Source organism: Saimiri boliviensis, chromosome 3 (assembly GCF_048565385.1).
Source record: "Saimiri boliviensis isolate mSaiBol1 chromosome 3, mSaiBol1.pri, whole genome shotgun sequence".
NCBI lineage: Eukaryota > Metazoa > Chordata > Mammalia > Primates > Cebidae > Saimiri > Saimiri boliviensis.
In genome coordinates, this window is record NC_133451.1 from 95817863 (window position 1) to 95831937 (window position 14075).

Below are 14075 nucleotides of genomic sequence, written 5' to 3' on the forward strand. Positions count from 1 at the left end.
TTGATCTTACTTATCTGACTGTATTTCCAAACTCTCTATTCCATTTCATTGATGTATATGTTTATCTTTAGTTTTTACTGTTTTAAGCCATTAAATTTTGGATTTGTTTGTTATACAGCAAAGTGTAACTTACATGTGACACAGTCACTGTCAGGTACTTTAGAAGGGCTGAAATTTTAATCCTCTTGGAAACTAACAAGTTAGCCTGCCACAGTTTCATGAATCCTGGTGGAAGACCCAAGACTTCTGGGTCAAGGATGAAGAAAAATTTACTAATCAAACCAATAGCCATAGCCAAAGTATTCACATTTTTGTGCCGGTTTTCTAAACCCCAATTCCCAGAAGGTGATGCAAAGAGGGACAGGTGACACCTGTGCACACAGATACACTGATGCACAAGAGATATAATAATACTACTATTACTGTGATAAGTGACATAGTAATACCACTGATTTATTTCAGCCTCCTCTTCTTTCTGTGACTGAGGTTTTTTTTCCAGAATCAGTTCAGACATCAACTTTCAAGAAGCCTCTGGTTTTTTATCTTTTGAGTTCCTGTACCATCATAGTGTTATGACTTTGAGTATTATGTCTTCCTTATCAGGCAGTGAGCTTTTTGAGAGTAGACTCTGACTCATTTTCCTTATACTCTAGTTTGTCAAACTATTCAAACGTTTGATGTACTTCCTTTTCAAGGATCTGTTGATATGGTTACTATGCCTTCAATATCTTGATGATTTCATAAGAAATGGAACAAATAGAATACTTGTAATAAATGACCCTATTTCTCTTCATGATTGTTTCCCAAATAAATTATTTATGTACTGAAGGAAGTAACTAAAAATACCCAGTAAGTAACTGCCTTCCTGAAAATGGTACTTGTTATAGTATAAGTAGAAGGGGTCTTGACTTATATATATATATATATATATTTTTTTTTTTTTACAAATCCACATTTATTTATTGACTTTTTGTTAGTTCTAAATCCTTGAGGGGTACAGCATCACTGGGATTCTGTGTCCGATGGCCTTAGCAGGAAGGTTGCTTCGGAATTTGGCACGAACCATGCCACTGTTTCCGTGGGCCCGAGTTACCTTTCCCCAGATTACTTTAGTTTTGTTTGGTTTGCCACCAGGAGTCACTGTGTTGTTCTTTGCTTTGTATACATAAGCACATCTCTTGCCCAAAGAGAATTCCATTTCATCTCAGGCATAAACACCTTCAATTTTAAGAAGAGCTGTGTCCTCCCTTTGGTTCTGGAGACCCTGCTTATAGCCGGCAAAAATAGCCTTGGACCATAGCCTTCAAGACATAGTTCCTTTTACAAGTCCTGTTCCCAGCAGGCCTCCAAATTTCAGCAGCAGGTGCTTCTCTCGCCTCCACAAGTGCCAAGATGGCGGGAAGAGAAATACGAGGCGACTTATAATTTTTAAAAGGCTTATAGCTGTTGGTAATATAAAGTCTCTAATTTACAGATTAGAGACTTTATGGATCTATGCCTTTATGGATCCTGGAACAAAATGGCATTCATTCTCAATATTACTGGCATCTGGCATGACATGTACATGCCAGTAATATTGAGAATGAATGCCATTTTATTCCAGGATCCATAAAGGGCATTGCATATATAATTAGCAGAACAAATCAACAAGCAGGCCACATAGTTTACATTTCCATGGGAGGTTAGAATGATTATTTTGATTATGATTTTATATATTTTGTTTACTTTTTTTTGAAACAGAGTTTCACTCTTGTTGCCCAGGATGGAGTGCAATGGTGCGATTTTGGCTCACCGCAAAGTTTGCTTCCCTGGTTCAAGTGATTCTTCTACCTCAGCTTCCAGAGTAGCTGGGACTACAGGCATGTGCCATCATACCCGGCTAATTGTGTTTTTAGTAGAGTCAGGCTTTTTCCATGTTGGTCAGGCTGGTCTCGAACTTCCGACTTCAGATGATCTGCCTGCCTTGGCCTCCCAAAGTGCTGGAATTACAGCTGTGAGCCACCGCACCTGGCCTCCTTTGACTTTACAGCCTTCAATGTCTTCATCCTAGTACAAGAAGAAACACTGAATTTTTACAATAAAACATTTGTTAAATTTGGTGAAGTATGAGATCCGCTCAACAGTAAAACACCCTGGTTTGACTTTGTTATTACTAATGTTTTTGTAAGTATTTTAAGCATAACTGGTTTGGTTTTTGAAAGTTATTTTCTGAATATTTTGGCAAATGAACATGCAACAACATCATGAGTTTTCTTGATTTGATTCACAGAATAATAATGCTATGGGTTTATCTGAGAACTTAATAGTGGAGCTTGCCATAGCATGACATGGAACTCTTTGCCGGCATGTACTGTTAATTTTTCAGTTTCTTCTAAACAGGTTTGTAATTTGATTTTCCTATTTCTGAGAAAATCTGTCATTTTAAAAGAAACTCCTGGAGAGCTAACTGAAAGTGAAAACAAATTCCAAGAAACCTCTAAAGAAATATTATAACTCATCCCTTTATCCTACCACCAAGTTTTGTGGCTTCATACAGAAAAACCCCAATAATGACTCAACCTTAGGAATTTATGCATCTATTATTTGGAAACATAGAGTTAGATGCCCATAATATATAGCTAAGAGATTTGAAGGAGGCTGCCTGTGAGGAGGGTGTGTGGGCAATAGATATGGAGTAGGGAGTGTATGTTGGGAAAAACAGCAAAGGAGAAAGGACTTACAGAGTGCCTACATAAGTTGGTTATGAGTAACATATAAACAAGGAAAAAAAACCTGTGGAAGACCACTGGAGGCCTCTGAGGAGGAAGGCCTCTCCATACCTCATGTTCTGGTGCAGGGTGACCTAGGCTCTGTTACTATAAACATTGTGCTCAAGGACGTAAAACCTCTTTGTAGCACTATGACGTAGCCAGACTTGTAGGCTCCTTGTAAGGCCCATGTTCCATCAGCTGCACATACATAATAAGCTAAAGATAACCACATGTTCTTATTTTGTGAAATTCCTAAACCACCACTGTTATCAGTCCTTAGAATGACACACCAGTTCTGGTTCACTGATTCAGTTCTGGCTCGCTGATTCACTCCACGATCACTCCACCCCTACCCTATAGATCAAAGTGATTGTAATCAATAAATAGTGTGGATGATCAGAGCATGGGGCCTTCACTGTTTCCTCCAGAGTAGAGTGATGGCCCTCTGGTCGCTCCATCTCTCTTAATCTTTTTCTCATTACTTTGTCGCCACCGAACTCGGGGTACCCACAGGTGATGTAGGGCTGGCTCCCTACATTCTGGTGCCCAATGTAGGGCTCATGGATCCCTACATTCTGGCACCCAATGTGTGGGACTAATGGATTCCCTACAAGTGTATAGTACAGTTTTTATTTTCAGCCTTCTAGCACTAATTTATTTGCAATCTATGTGCACATAGTGTTTCAATAAAAATGAAACAACTTATAAAACTTAAAAAGAAATGATCAACCCCAAACTGGACTTAGTTCTTTCATTATTTCTTATAGGTTGTATATAGACCCACCATAAAAGAGGCTGGATTGATCCTGCTTCAGTGGAGGTTTCTCCAAACCCTCCTGGAGTGAAGGGTTCCCAGAGGAGAGTGAAACACAGGAGTTAGGTGGTTGAGGCACAAGCTGGCCATGAGCAAACAGCGAGGGTTAGAGAAAATTACTTCTATCAGGAGAACAACAGATAAGAGAAAAAAAGCCAATACAGTTGCTTCCCAGTGCAGTTCACTTCACTCTGCTTCCCAAAGTCTGATGTTCCCTGTTTGAAAGGGAACAATTCCCTGTTTAAAAGCCAGCAGTTTTGAAACCCTTTGATATGTGGCTTCTTCACCAAATCCTGGTATCACCTCTGTGAGAGCAGAATCCAGTTGATCATAAAATGTCCTGGGTCTTCTTTGCTTGCTAATTGAAAAAATAGTAAAACAAAATGAAAATATCCCAAACCAGACTACAATGTCATTCTTACCAATCTTTGTACCTTGACCAAACTTTGTTATTTGCATTAGAGTGTTCCATATTGGGAACAAAGTTGACCAGAATGACTTAAAGGCTTATGGTGGGAGCTAGGAGAGATAGGACAAGGATTGCTGCCCACTGTATAGGTGTGACTTGCTATGGTCCATTGCCTTTGGAGACATTGAGCTCTTGGTTCTCATTAGTAATATTTATCTGGTTGTCCAGAGAACCCAGAGGAGGTCTCCATGTAGAGTAAAAGGGAAAGGCAAATAGAGCTTTAGTGGACCCTCCCAGATTGTAGGGAGGAGTCAGTTAAGATAGAGGGCAACTTGTGGAGCTAAACATCCCCTGTTAGAGCAAGTGCCTCTAGAGAGATCATATCAGCTTTTCCAGGCAGATGGCCATAGATAACATTTTTTGTGTCTCTCCCAGAATCAGATTGTCTAAAGCTACTATTTTATTTTCATTTCCCTTCAGGATCACTTCAGTCTACTAATAATCAAACAATAAGAATGATCATGAACTAACAATTACCTAATTGTACTATCTAGCCAGTCTTATTTCTTTAATTGTTCACCCCAAAACAAGAGCCTTCTCAACTGAATTAATGAAGGCAAGATACCTTATGTTAACTACATAATACTGATTGATTATTACCTATTTATGTCAGGAACAGGCATTTGGGATGCATCTTTGAACAAAACAGATAGCAAAATTTTGCTCTAATTGTGCATTTTAGTTTAATGACATTTAGTAATAGCTTAGACCAAGAGATTAAAACTTCCAACTACATCTCCATTCCTTGTAGATCTTTGCCCTCTGCGTGCACGTGCATGTGCGAACACACACACACACACACACACACACACACACACACACACTTCACATTTGAGGTATTTAATGGTAAATGTTGAAGTACAAACGTGCTTTTAATTTTTTTGTTTTCTATCACTCTTATTTTTTTCTGCTAATGGCCATAAAGTACATTCTTTTTGAATCTTAGTTACATTTGCTTTTTTTTGCTAAGATGTTTTTAACCACTAGATAGCAAAAGTCAAATAATCATGTACATGTTTTTAATTTTATCTCTCTCAAACATGCTTTTGCTTATGAAGCATTATGTATACTATTTTCTTAAAGTAGCAATTAAATTCATAAAGTTATATTTTGTCTTATATAGTAATAATGATGGTTTCCTTACTCCACTCCTTATATCCAAACATTATCAATGATAGATAAAATATAGGAGAGAAAATTAATAAATAAATAAAGTAAGAATTTTTATGAACCAGAAATGGCATAGCAGTATAAAGTGGTGAAAAGGCTGATGCCAAGGATCTGCTGGAAGTTCAACCCCTATGAGTTAAAGGGTCAGACAAGAAAACCAAGCCAGATTTGAGTTTGAATTCAGGGACTACAACAAAACTTTTCGATTCCACAGAGGAGACTGATAATACTTACTATTAGTATCTTCCTGGAGCTGTGGTTTAAGTAAAGCCTGAGTCTGTGAAGGTTTCTGGATATAGTGTTTTGAACAGATGTTGAGACAAGTTTTCTTCTGCTGCAGCAAACTGACTTATTTTATGTTCAATATTACTGAGAAGCAGGAGCTCAGACCAACCAGTATGAGATTTGGTTCTGACCTGTCAAACTACTGAGAAAAAGAGGGGTGAGCAGAGACCAGAGAACATCAACAAGAACCTTCAACTAGAGAAAAAAATATCAAAATTTCAATATGTGGAGAATTAAACTTAGGAAACACATCCAACAAAATCAATAAGTGAAAGGTCAATTTATCCTAGATGAATGAAAATAAAAGCATGATCCAAAGGGTCTTTTTAAATATGTTGAGGCTCCTCAAAGATACAAATGAAGGGATAATTCATGACAAGAAAAAAACAACAAAAATTAAAATAAGGAACATATGCATATGAAAAAAATTAAATTTTGGAAATGGAAAGCATAATAATTGAATTTAAAAAAATTTTAATGTTACCTGGATTTGAATTGTACTATGGAGCTATAGTAATCAAAACAGTATGTAGCTGGCACAAAAACAGACATATAGACCAATGAAACAGAATAGAGAACCCAGAAAAAAAATCCACATAACTGTAATAACTCATTTTTAGCAAAGGTGCCAAGAACATACACTGTAGAAAAGAGAGTCTCTTCAATAAATGGTGTTGGAAAAACTGGATATCCATATGCAGAAAAATGAAACTAGACCCCTATCTCTCTCCATATAAAAACAATCAAAATGCAGAAGATTGAAACTAGATCCCTATCTCTCTCTATAAAAGAATCAAATCAAAATGGACTAAAGACTTAAATCTATGACCCCAAACTATGAAACTGCTACAAGGAAACATTGGGGAAAATCTCCAGGATGTTGGTCTGGACAAAATTTTTTTTTAGCAACACCCTACAAGTGCAGCCCACCAAAGCAAAAGGGACAAATAGGATAGCATAAAGTTAAAAACCTACTTAACAGCAAAGGAAACAAACAACAAAGTGAAGAGACAACCCACAGAATGAGAGAAAATATTTATAAACTACCCATCTGACAAAGGATTAGTAAGCAGAGTATATAAGGAGCTCAAACAACTCTATAGGAAAAAAATCTAAAATAATCTGATCAAAAAAATTGGCAAAAGATTTGAATAGACATTTCTCAAAGACATGCAAATGGTAAACAGGCATATGAAAAGGTGCTTAAACATCATGTATCACCAGAGAAATGCATATGAAAACTATACTGAGATATTATCTCACCCCAGTTAAAATGGCTTATATCCAAAAGATAGTCAATAACAAATGCTAGTGAAAATGTGGAGAAAAGGTAACCCTTGTACACTCTAAATGTAAATTAGTACAACCACCATGGATGACAGTTTGGAGGTTGTTCAGAAAAAAACTAAAAATGAAGCTGCCATATAATTCAGCAATCCCACTGCTGGGCATATACTCAAAAGACATCAAAGAGATATCTGCACTCCTATGTTAGTTGCAGCACGGTTTATAATAGCTAAGATTTGGAAGCAACCTAAGTGTTCATCAACAGATGACTGGCTAAAGAAAATGTACATATATACCTTGGAGTACTATTCAGCCATAAAATAGAATAAAATTCAGTCATTTGCAACAACATGAATGGAACTAGAAATCATTATGTTATGTGAAATAAGCCAGACACAGAAAGAGAAGCATCGCAAGTTCTTACTTATTTGTGGGATCTAAAAATCAAAACAACTGAACTCATGGACATAGAGAGCAGAAGGATGGTTCCCAGAGGCTGGGAAGAGTAGTAGGGGATTGAAGAAGAGGTAGGGATTGTTAATGGGTACAAAAAATAATAGACAGAATGAATAAGACCTCTGTTTGGTAGCATAACAGGGTGACTATAGTCAGCAATAACTGAATTGTACATTTTAAAATAACTTAAACAGTATAATTAGATTGTTTGTAACTCAAAGAATAAATGCTTGAGAGGATGGATACCCCACTCTCCTTGATGTACCTGTTTTACATTGCATGTCTGTATCAGAACATCTCACTTATTCCGTAAATATATTCACCTACTATGTATCCACAATAATTAACTGTTTAAAAAATCTTGTCATTGGGGAGAAAAAAACTATAATGTATACTGATGGATGTCCTACATACTGGAAACGTAGTAAAAATGGGGATGGGGATATAGAATGAGGAACTGGTGCTTGTGAAGCAGGTTCACTGTACACTGGTTACCACTTCAGCTTATAGCATCCTGGGCTGCACTTTTACTATGCACCTGAGTCTGATGAGATGAAAACTCACACACACACAAATTACATGAAGTAGTTCTGTTACTTACAGGTGGGCATAAAGGGACAACAGAAGCCTAGGAGTTATAATGAGCCAGTCTCCCAGGGATCAGAAAACCTGCTCAGGGCAAATGGAGTCTCTTCTGAGAGTGCCTTATTGCTCCCAGGATAAAAAACCCAGAGTAGGTTGCTTTACAGGATCCCTTGCACCACAGCTGAGGGACCCTAGGAAGCAGTCCACCCTCAGTTTCTCATCCTACGAGTGATAAGACATGCTGGGCTAAAGCAATGAAGGATATACTGTTTCTAGGGGAAACAGGGACAGTGTCTGGGCTCTTCTGGCCAACTCCTCCTTATCTCAGGATGTTGCATGTCCCACACAGTCTGCAGTTATTCTGCAGAATTACAGGTAAGAAAGAGGAGAGAACCGGGTTGGTTCAGTGCCACCCAGGGAACTGTCCTTCAGTAATGTCATGTATGGAAATTTATATGGGTATATGAAAAATCAGTAGAAAGAAAAAAAGATCTTATTAACACATAGGATGAACTCTAGACAGGTCAAAATTAAATAGAGAATTAGTAAACTGAAAGATAATATTTAGAAAATGTGTTCAGAATGCAGCCTGGATAAACAAAAAGTGATTTTAAAATACGGAGGATTAATTAAAAGAAATGAAGAATAGCTGCAAAGAATGTAGCATATGTACTTATACTCTGTGAAACCCTACAAGTTCCAGGAGATGCAAATAACGGAAATAAAGAAGCAATATTCAAAGGTCACTGCTGAGGAATTTTCAAATTTTGTGAAAGATGTGATTTCTTAGATTGAAACTGTTCTCCAAAAAGCATATAGGATCATGAAAGGTAACTTCATACCTAGTCACAAATTTGTAAAACTAGAGAACATCAAGAATAAAGAGAAAAATCTTAAAATCTCCCAGAAAGGAAAGAAAAAAGATTACCTAAGAGGACTGACAATTAAAATGAGAGCAGACTTCTCATCAGTAGTAGTATGTGCCAGAAGATATATGATAAGTATCTTCAAAGTGCTACCCCTTCCACCCTTGGACCAACAAAGGAGCAAAAACCCTAAGTACTTTATCCACACCTCCAACAAGCAGCAGTTGATCCAAGGGCAGGAGGCCAGTTCATCTTCCATGAGTCCTACCCACCTCCCTGCTCATCACTAGGCAGGGAACCCCCAGCTTGGGCTCACAGCACAGACCTCCAACCTGGGCTGATTGCACTGAGAGATAGCTGATCTGCATCTCTCTGGAGCAAAGTTCCCAGGAGACAAGTAAAAGACCCTCATCACAACTACTGCGAAGGTCCCTTCCTCTGCTGCCTCCGAGTTGGGGAGGAAACATTAATCCTGAGATTACTCCAGAGCTGTGATGGGCAGCCTGGGAGTGCCTAGCTGTGATCTACAGCCAGCACTGAAGTGGGAGAGGAGCTCACACTTTCGGAGCATTGAGAGGCAGCATGGCTATAGCTGTGAGGAAATACAGGAGAGTTTTCAAACAAGAGTTCTTAACCAACTCATTGGCTGAAATGACAGAAATAAAGATCATTGAAATTCAGGAGAAGAGCAAAACCCAATCCAAGGAAACTAAGAATCACAATAAAATGATACAAGTGCTGACAGATGAAATAGCCAGTATAAAAAAGAATCTAACTGATCTGATAGAGCTGAAAAAGACACTACAACAATTTCACAATGCAATCACAAGTATTAACAGAATAATAGATGAAGCTGAGGGCAAGATCCTGAAATTTGAAGATTAGCTTTCTGATATAAGATAGTAAGACAAAAATAGAAACAAGAATGAAGAGGAATGAACAAAACCTTTGAAAGATGTAGTATTCTATAAAGAGGCCAAATCTATGAATCATTGGCATCCTTGACAGGGAAAGGAGATAGCAAACAACTTGAAAAACATATTTAAGAATATCATCCATGAAAACATCCCCAATCTCACTAGAGGGCCAAGAGTAAAATTTAGGAAACACAGAGAACCCCTGAAGTACCCTACACAAGAAGATCATCCCCAAGACATATAATCATCAGATATTTCAAAGTTGAAGTAAAAGAAAGAATGTTAAAGGCAGGTACAGGGAAAGGGCAGTTCACCTACAAAGGAAACCACATCAGGCTAACAGTGGACCTCTCAGCATAAACCTTACAATTCAGAAGATATTGGGGACTTATATCTTCTTTCAACATTTCAACCTTTTTTCTTTCAACATTCTTAAAGAAAACAAATCTTTAATTGGGAATGTCATATTCGCCCAAAGTAAGGTTCCTCAGCAAAAGAGAAATATGATCCTTTTCAGATGAGCAAATGCTGAGCGAGCTCATTACCAGGGAGTTTTGTATTGTTTCGAATTCACCCAAACTAAGCTTCCTCAGTAAAGGAGAAATATGATTCTTTTGTATTCACGCAGACTAAGCTTCCTCAGCAAAGGAGAAATATGATCCTTTTCAGATAAGGAAATGCTGAGGGAGCTTATTACCAGAGAGTTTTGTATTGTTATAGCCAATACAAATACACACTTAAGTACATAGACCAGTGACAGTGTAAAGCAACAACACAAACAAGCCAGCACAAAAACCAGCTAACACAATGACAAGATCAAATTTACACACATTAACACTAACCTTGAATGTAAATGGGCAAATGCCCCATTTAAAAAGCACAGAATAGCATTCTGGATAAAAAAGTCTAATAGTATGCTATTTTCAAGAGATCCATCTCACATCCAATGACACCCATAGGCTCAAAACAAAGGGATGGAGAAAAATCTACTAAGCAAATGGAAACCAGAAAAAAACAGGGGCTGCAATCCTGATTTTAGACAAAACAGACTATTAACCAATAAAGATCAAAATAGACAAAGAAGGGCATTATATTAACATGATGGTAAAGGGTTCAATTCAACAAGAATAGCTAACTATCCTAAATATATATGCATCCAACACAGGAGCACCCATATTCATACAGCAAGTTCTCAGAGACATCCAAAAAGACAGTCTTACACACAATAAAAATGGGAGACACTCCACTGACAGTATTAGACCAATCATTGAGGCAGAAAATTAACAAAGATATTCAGGAACTAAACTCAGCACCGTATCAATGGACCTGATAGACATCTATAGAACTCTCCATCCCAAAACAACAGAAGATACCTTTTTGTTATTGCTACATGGCACATACTCTAAAATAAATCACAGAATCAGACATAAAAGAATCCTCAGCAAATGCAAAAGGACTGCAATTATAACAATCACTCAGTTGGACCACACAGTACATTAAGATTAGAATCAAGACTAAGAAAATTGCTCAAATCCACAAAATTACATGGAAATTGAATAACCTGCTCCTGAATGACTTTTGGGTAAATAATGAATTAAAACAGAAATCAAAAAGTTATTTGAAACTAATGAGACCAACAATACAACATACCAGAATCTCTAAAACACAGCTAAGACAAGGTTAAGGTGTAAATTTGTTGCACTAAATGCCCACAATAAAAAGTAAGAAAGATCTCAACAACCTAACATCACAATGAAAAGAACTAGCAAAGCAAGAGCAAACCAATCACAAAGCTAGCAGAAGACAAGAAATGACCAAAATCAGAGTTGAACTGGAAACTGAGACAGAAAAATCATTTAAAAGATCAACAAATCCAGAAGCGGCTTTTTTTTTTTTGAAAAACAAAAACAAAAACAAAAACAAAAACAAAAACAACCCCCCCAAAAAAAACCCAAAAAAACCCCCCAAACAAACAAAAAACAAAAAACAAACAAACAAAAAAACCAAAAAAACATGATAAGATAAACAGGCCACTAGCTGGCTGAATAAAGAAGAGAGGAGAGAGGATCCAGATAAACACAATTAGAAATGACAAAGGGAATATTATCATTGACTTCACATAAATACAAATAACCATCAGAAACTGCTACAATCACCTTTATGCACAAAAACTAGAAAACCTGGAAGAGAAGGATAAATTCCTGGGCACATACACTCTCTCAAGAATGAACTAGAAGAAATTTAAACCCTGAACAGACCAATAATGAGCTCCAAATTGAATCAGTAATAAATAATCTAGCAACCATAAAAACCCAGGACCAGATGGATTCACAGCCAAATTTTACCAGGTATGTAAAGAAGAACTGGTACCATTCCTACTGAAATTATTCCAAAAAATTGAGAGGAGTGACTCCTCCATTCATTCTATGAGGCCAGCATCATCCTGATACCAAAACCTGTCAAAGACACAACAAAAAAGAAAACTTCAGACCGATATCCTTGACAAACATTGATGCAAAAATCTTCAACAAAATAACAGCAAATCAAATCCAGAAGCACATCAAAAAGCGAATTCACTATGACCAAGTAGGCTTTATCTCTGGGGTGCAATGTTGTTTCAACATATGCAAATCAACAAATGTGATTCATCACATAAACAGATCTAAAGACAAAAATCACATGATAACCTCAATAGATGCAGAAAAGGCTTGCCATGAAATTCAACATCTCTTTATGTTAAAAATCCTCAACAAACTAGGCAGTGGAGGAACAGACCTCGACATAATAAGAGCCATTTATGACAAACCCACAGCCCAAACCATAGTGAATGAGGAAAAGCTGGAAGAATTCCCCTTGAAAACCAGCACTAGACAAGAATGCTCTCTTACCTGTCCTATTTAACAGAGTATTGGAAGTCTTGGCAAGAACAATCAGGCAAGAGAAAGAAATAATGGGTATCCAAAGAGGAAGAGAGGAAGTCAAATTATTGCTATTTGCAGACTACATGATTCTATACCAAGAAAACCAAATAGTCTTGGACCCAAAGCTCATTAAGATAATAAACAACTTAATCAAAGTTTAAGGATGCAAAATCAATGTACAAAAATTACTAACATTGCTATATACTACCAGCAGCCAAGCAAAGAGCCAAGTCAGGAACACAATCCCCAAAATTGCCACAAAAGCTATAAAATACCTAGCCCACAATAGCCACAAAAGGAACAAAATACCTGGGAATATAGCTCTCTAGAGACATAAATTCTCTATGAAAGTATGAAACAGTTCTGAAAGAAATCAGAGATGGCACCAACAAATGGAAAAATATTCCATGTTCATAAATCAGAAGAATCAGTATAATTAAAATGACCATACTGCCCAAACAATTTACAGATTCAATGCTAATTGTATCAAACTTTCAAAGACATTCTTCATGGAACTATTCAAAAATTCATATGGAACCAAAAAGGAGCCTGAGTAGTCAGGAAAATCCTAAGCAAAAAGAGCAAAACTGAAGCCATCATGCTACCGAATTTCAAACTATACTACAGGGCTAGAGTAATCAAAACAGCATGGTACTGGTACAAAAATATACACATAGAGCTATAGAACAGAATAGAGAATCCAAAAATAAGGCCGCACACCTACAACCATCTGATCTTTGACAAAGTCAGCAAAAACAAGCAATGGAGAATGGAATCTCTATTCCATAAATGGTACTGGGATAACTGGCTAGCCATATGCAGAAGATTAAAAGTGGATCTTTTCCTTACACCATATACAAGAATTAACTCAAGATGGATTAAATGTAAAATGCAGAACTATAGAAACCCTGGAAGACAACCTGGACAATATGATTCTGGACATAGCAACTGGCAAATATTTCATGACAAAGATGCCAAAAAAAAATCTCAAAAAAAGTGAAAACTGACAAATGGGATCTAAGTAAACTTAATTGCTCAGCAAAGCAAAGGAAATAGCAACAGAGTAAACAGACAATCTACAGAATGGAAGAAAATTTTTGCAAACTATCCATCTGACAAAGGTCTAATATCCAACACCTACAAGGAATTTAAACAAATATACAAGAAAAAAACTCCATAAAAAGGTGGTCAAAGGACATGAACAGACACTTTTCAAGAAGACTTACATGTGGCCAGCAGTCATATGAAATAAAGTTCAATATCACTGATGATTAGAGAAATGCAAATCAAAACCACAATGAGGTACCATCTCTTATCAGTCAGAATGGCTACTATTAAAAAGTCAAAAAATATCAGATGTTGGCAAGCTTGAGGAGAATAGGAAATGCTATACACTGTTGGTGGGAGTGCAAATTAGTTGAACCATTGTGGAAAGTAGTATGGTGAGTCTTGAAGGAGCTAAAAGCAGAACCAACATTTGGCCCTGCAATTCCATTACTGGGTGATATGGTTTGGCTGTGTCTTTATCAAATCTCATCTTGAATTTCCACATGTT

General features: G+C 37.0%; 1 pseudogene; it reads right to left on the reverse strand.

Annotated features, from left to right (window-relative positions):
* Positions 1-930: 930 nt before the first annotated feature.
* On the reverse strand, positions 931-1401 carry LOC120363654 (large ribosomal subunit protein eL33 pseudogene; annotated as a pseudogene).
* Between the last annotated feature and the right edge of the window lie 12674 nt (positions 1402-14075).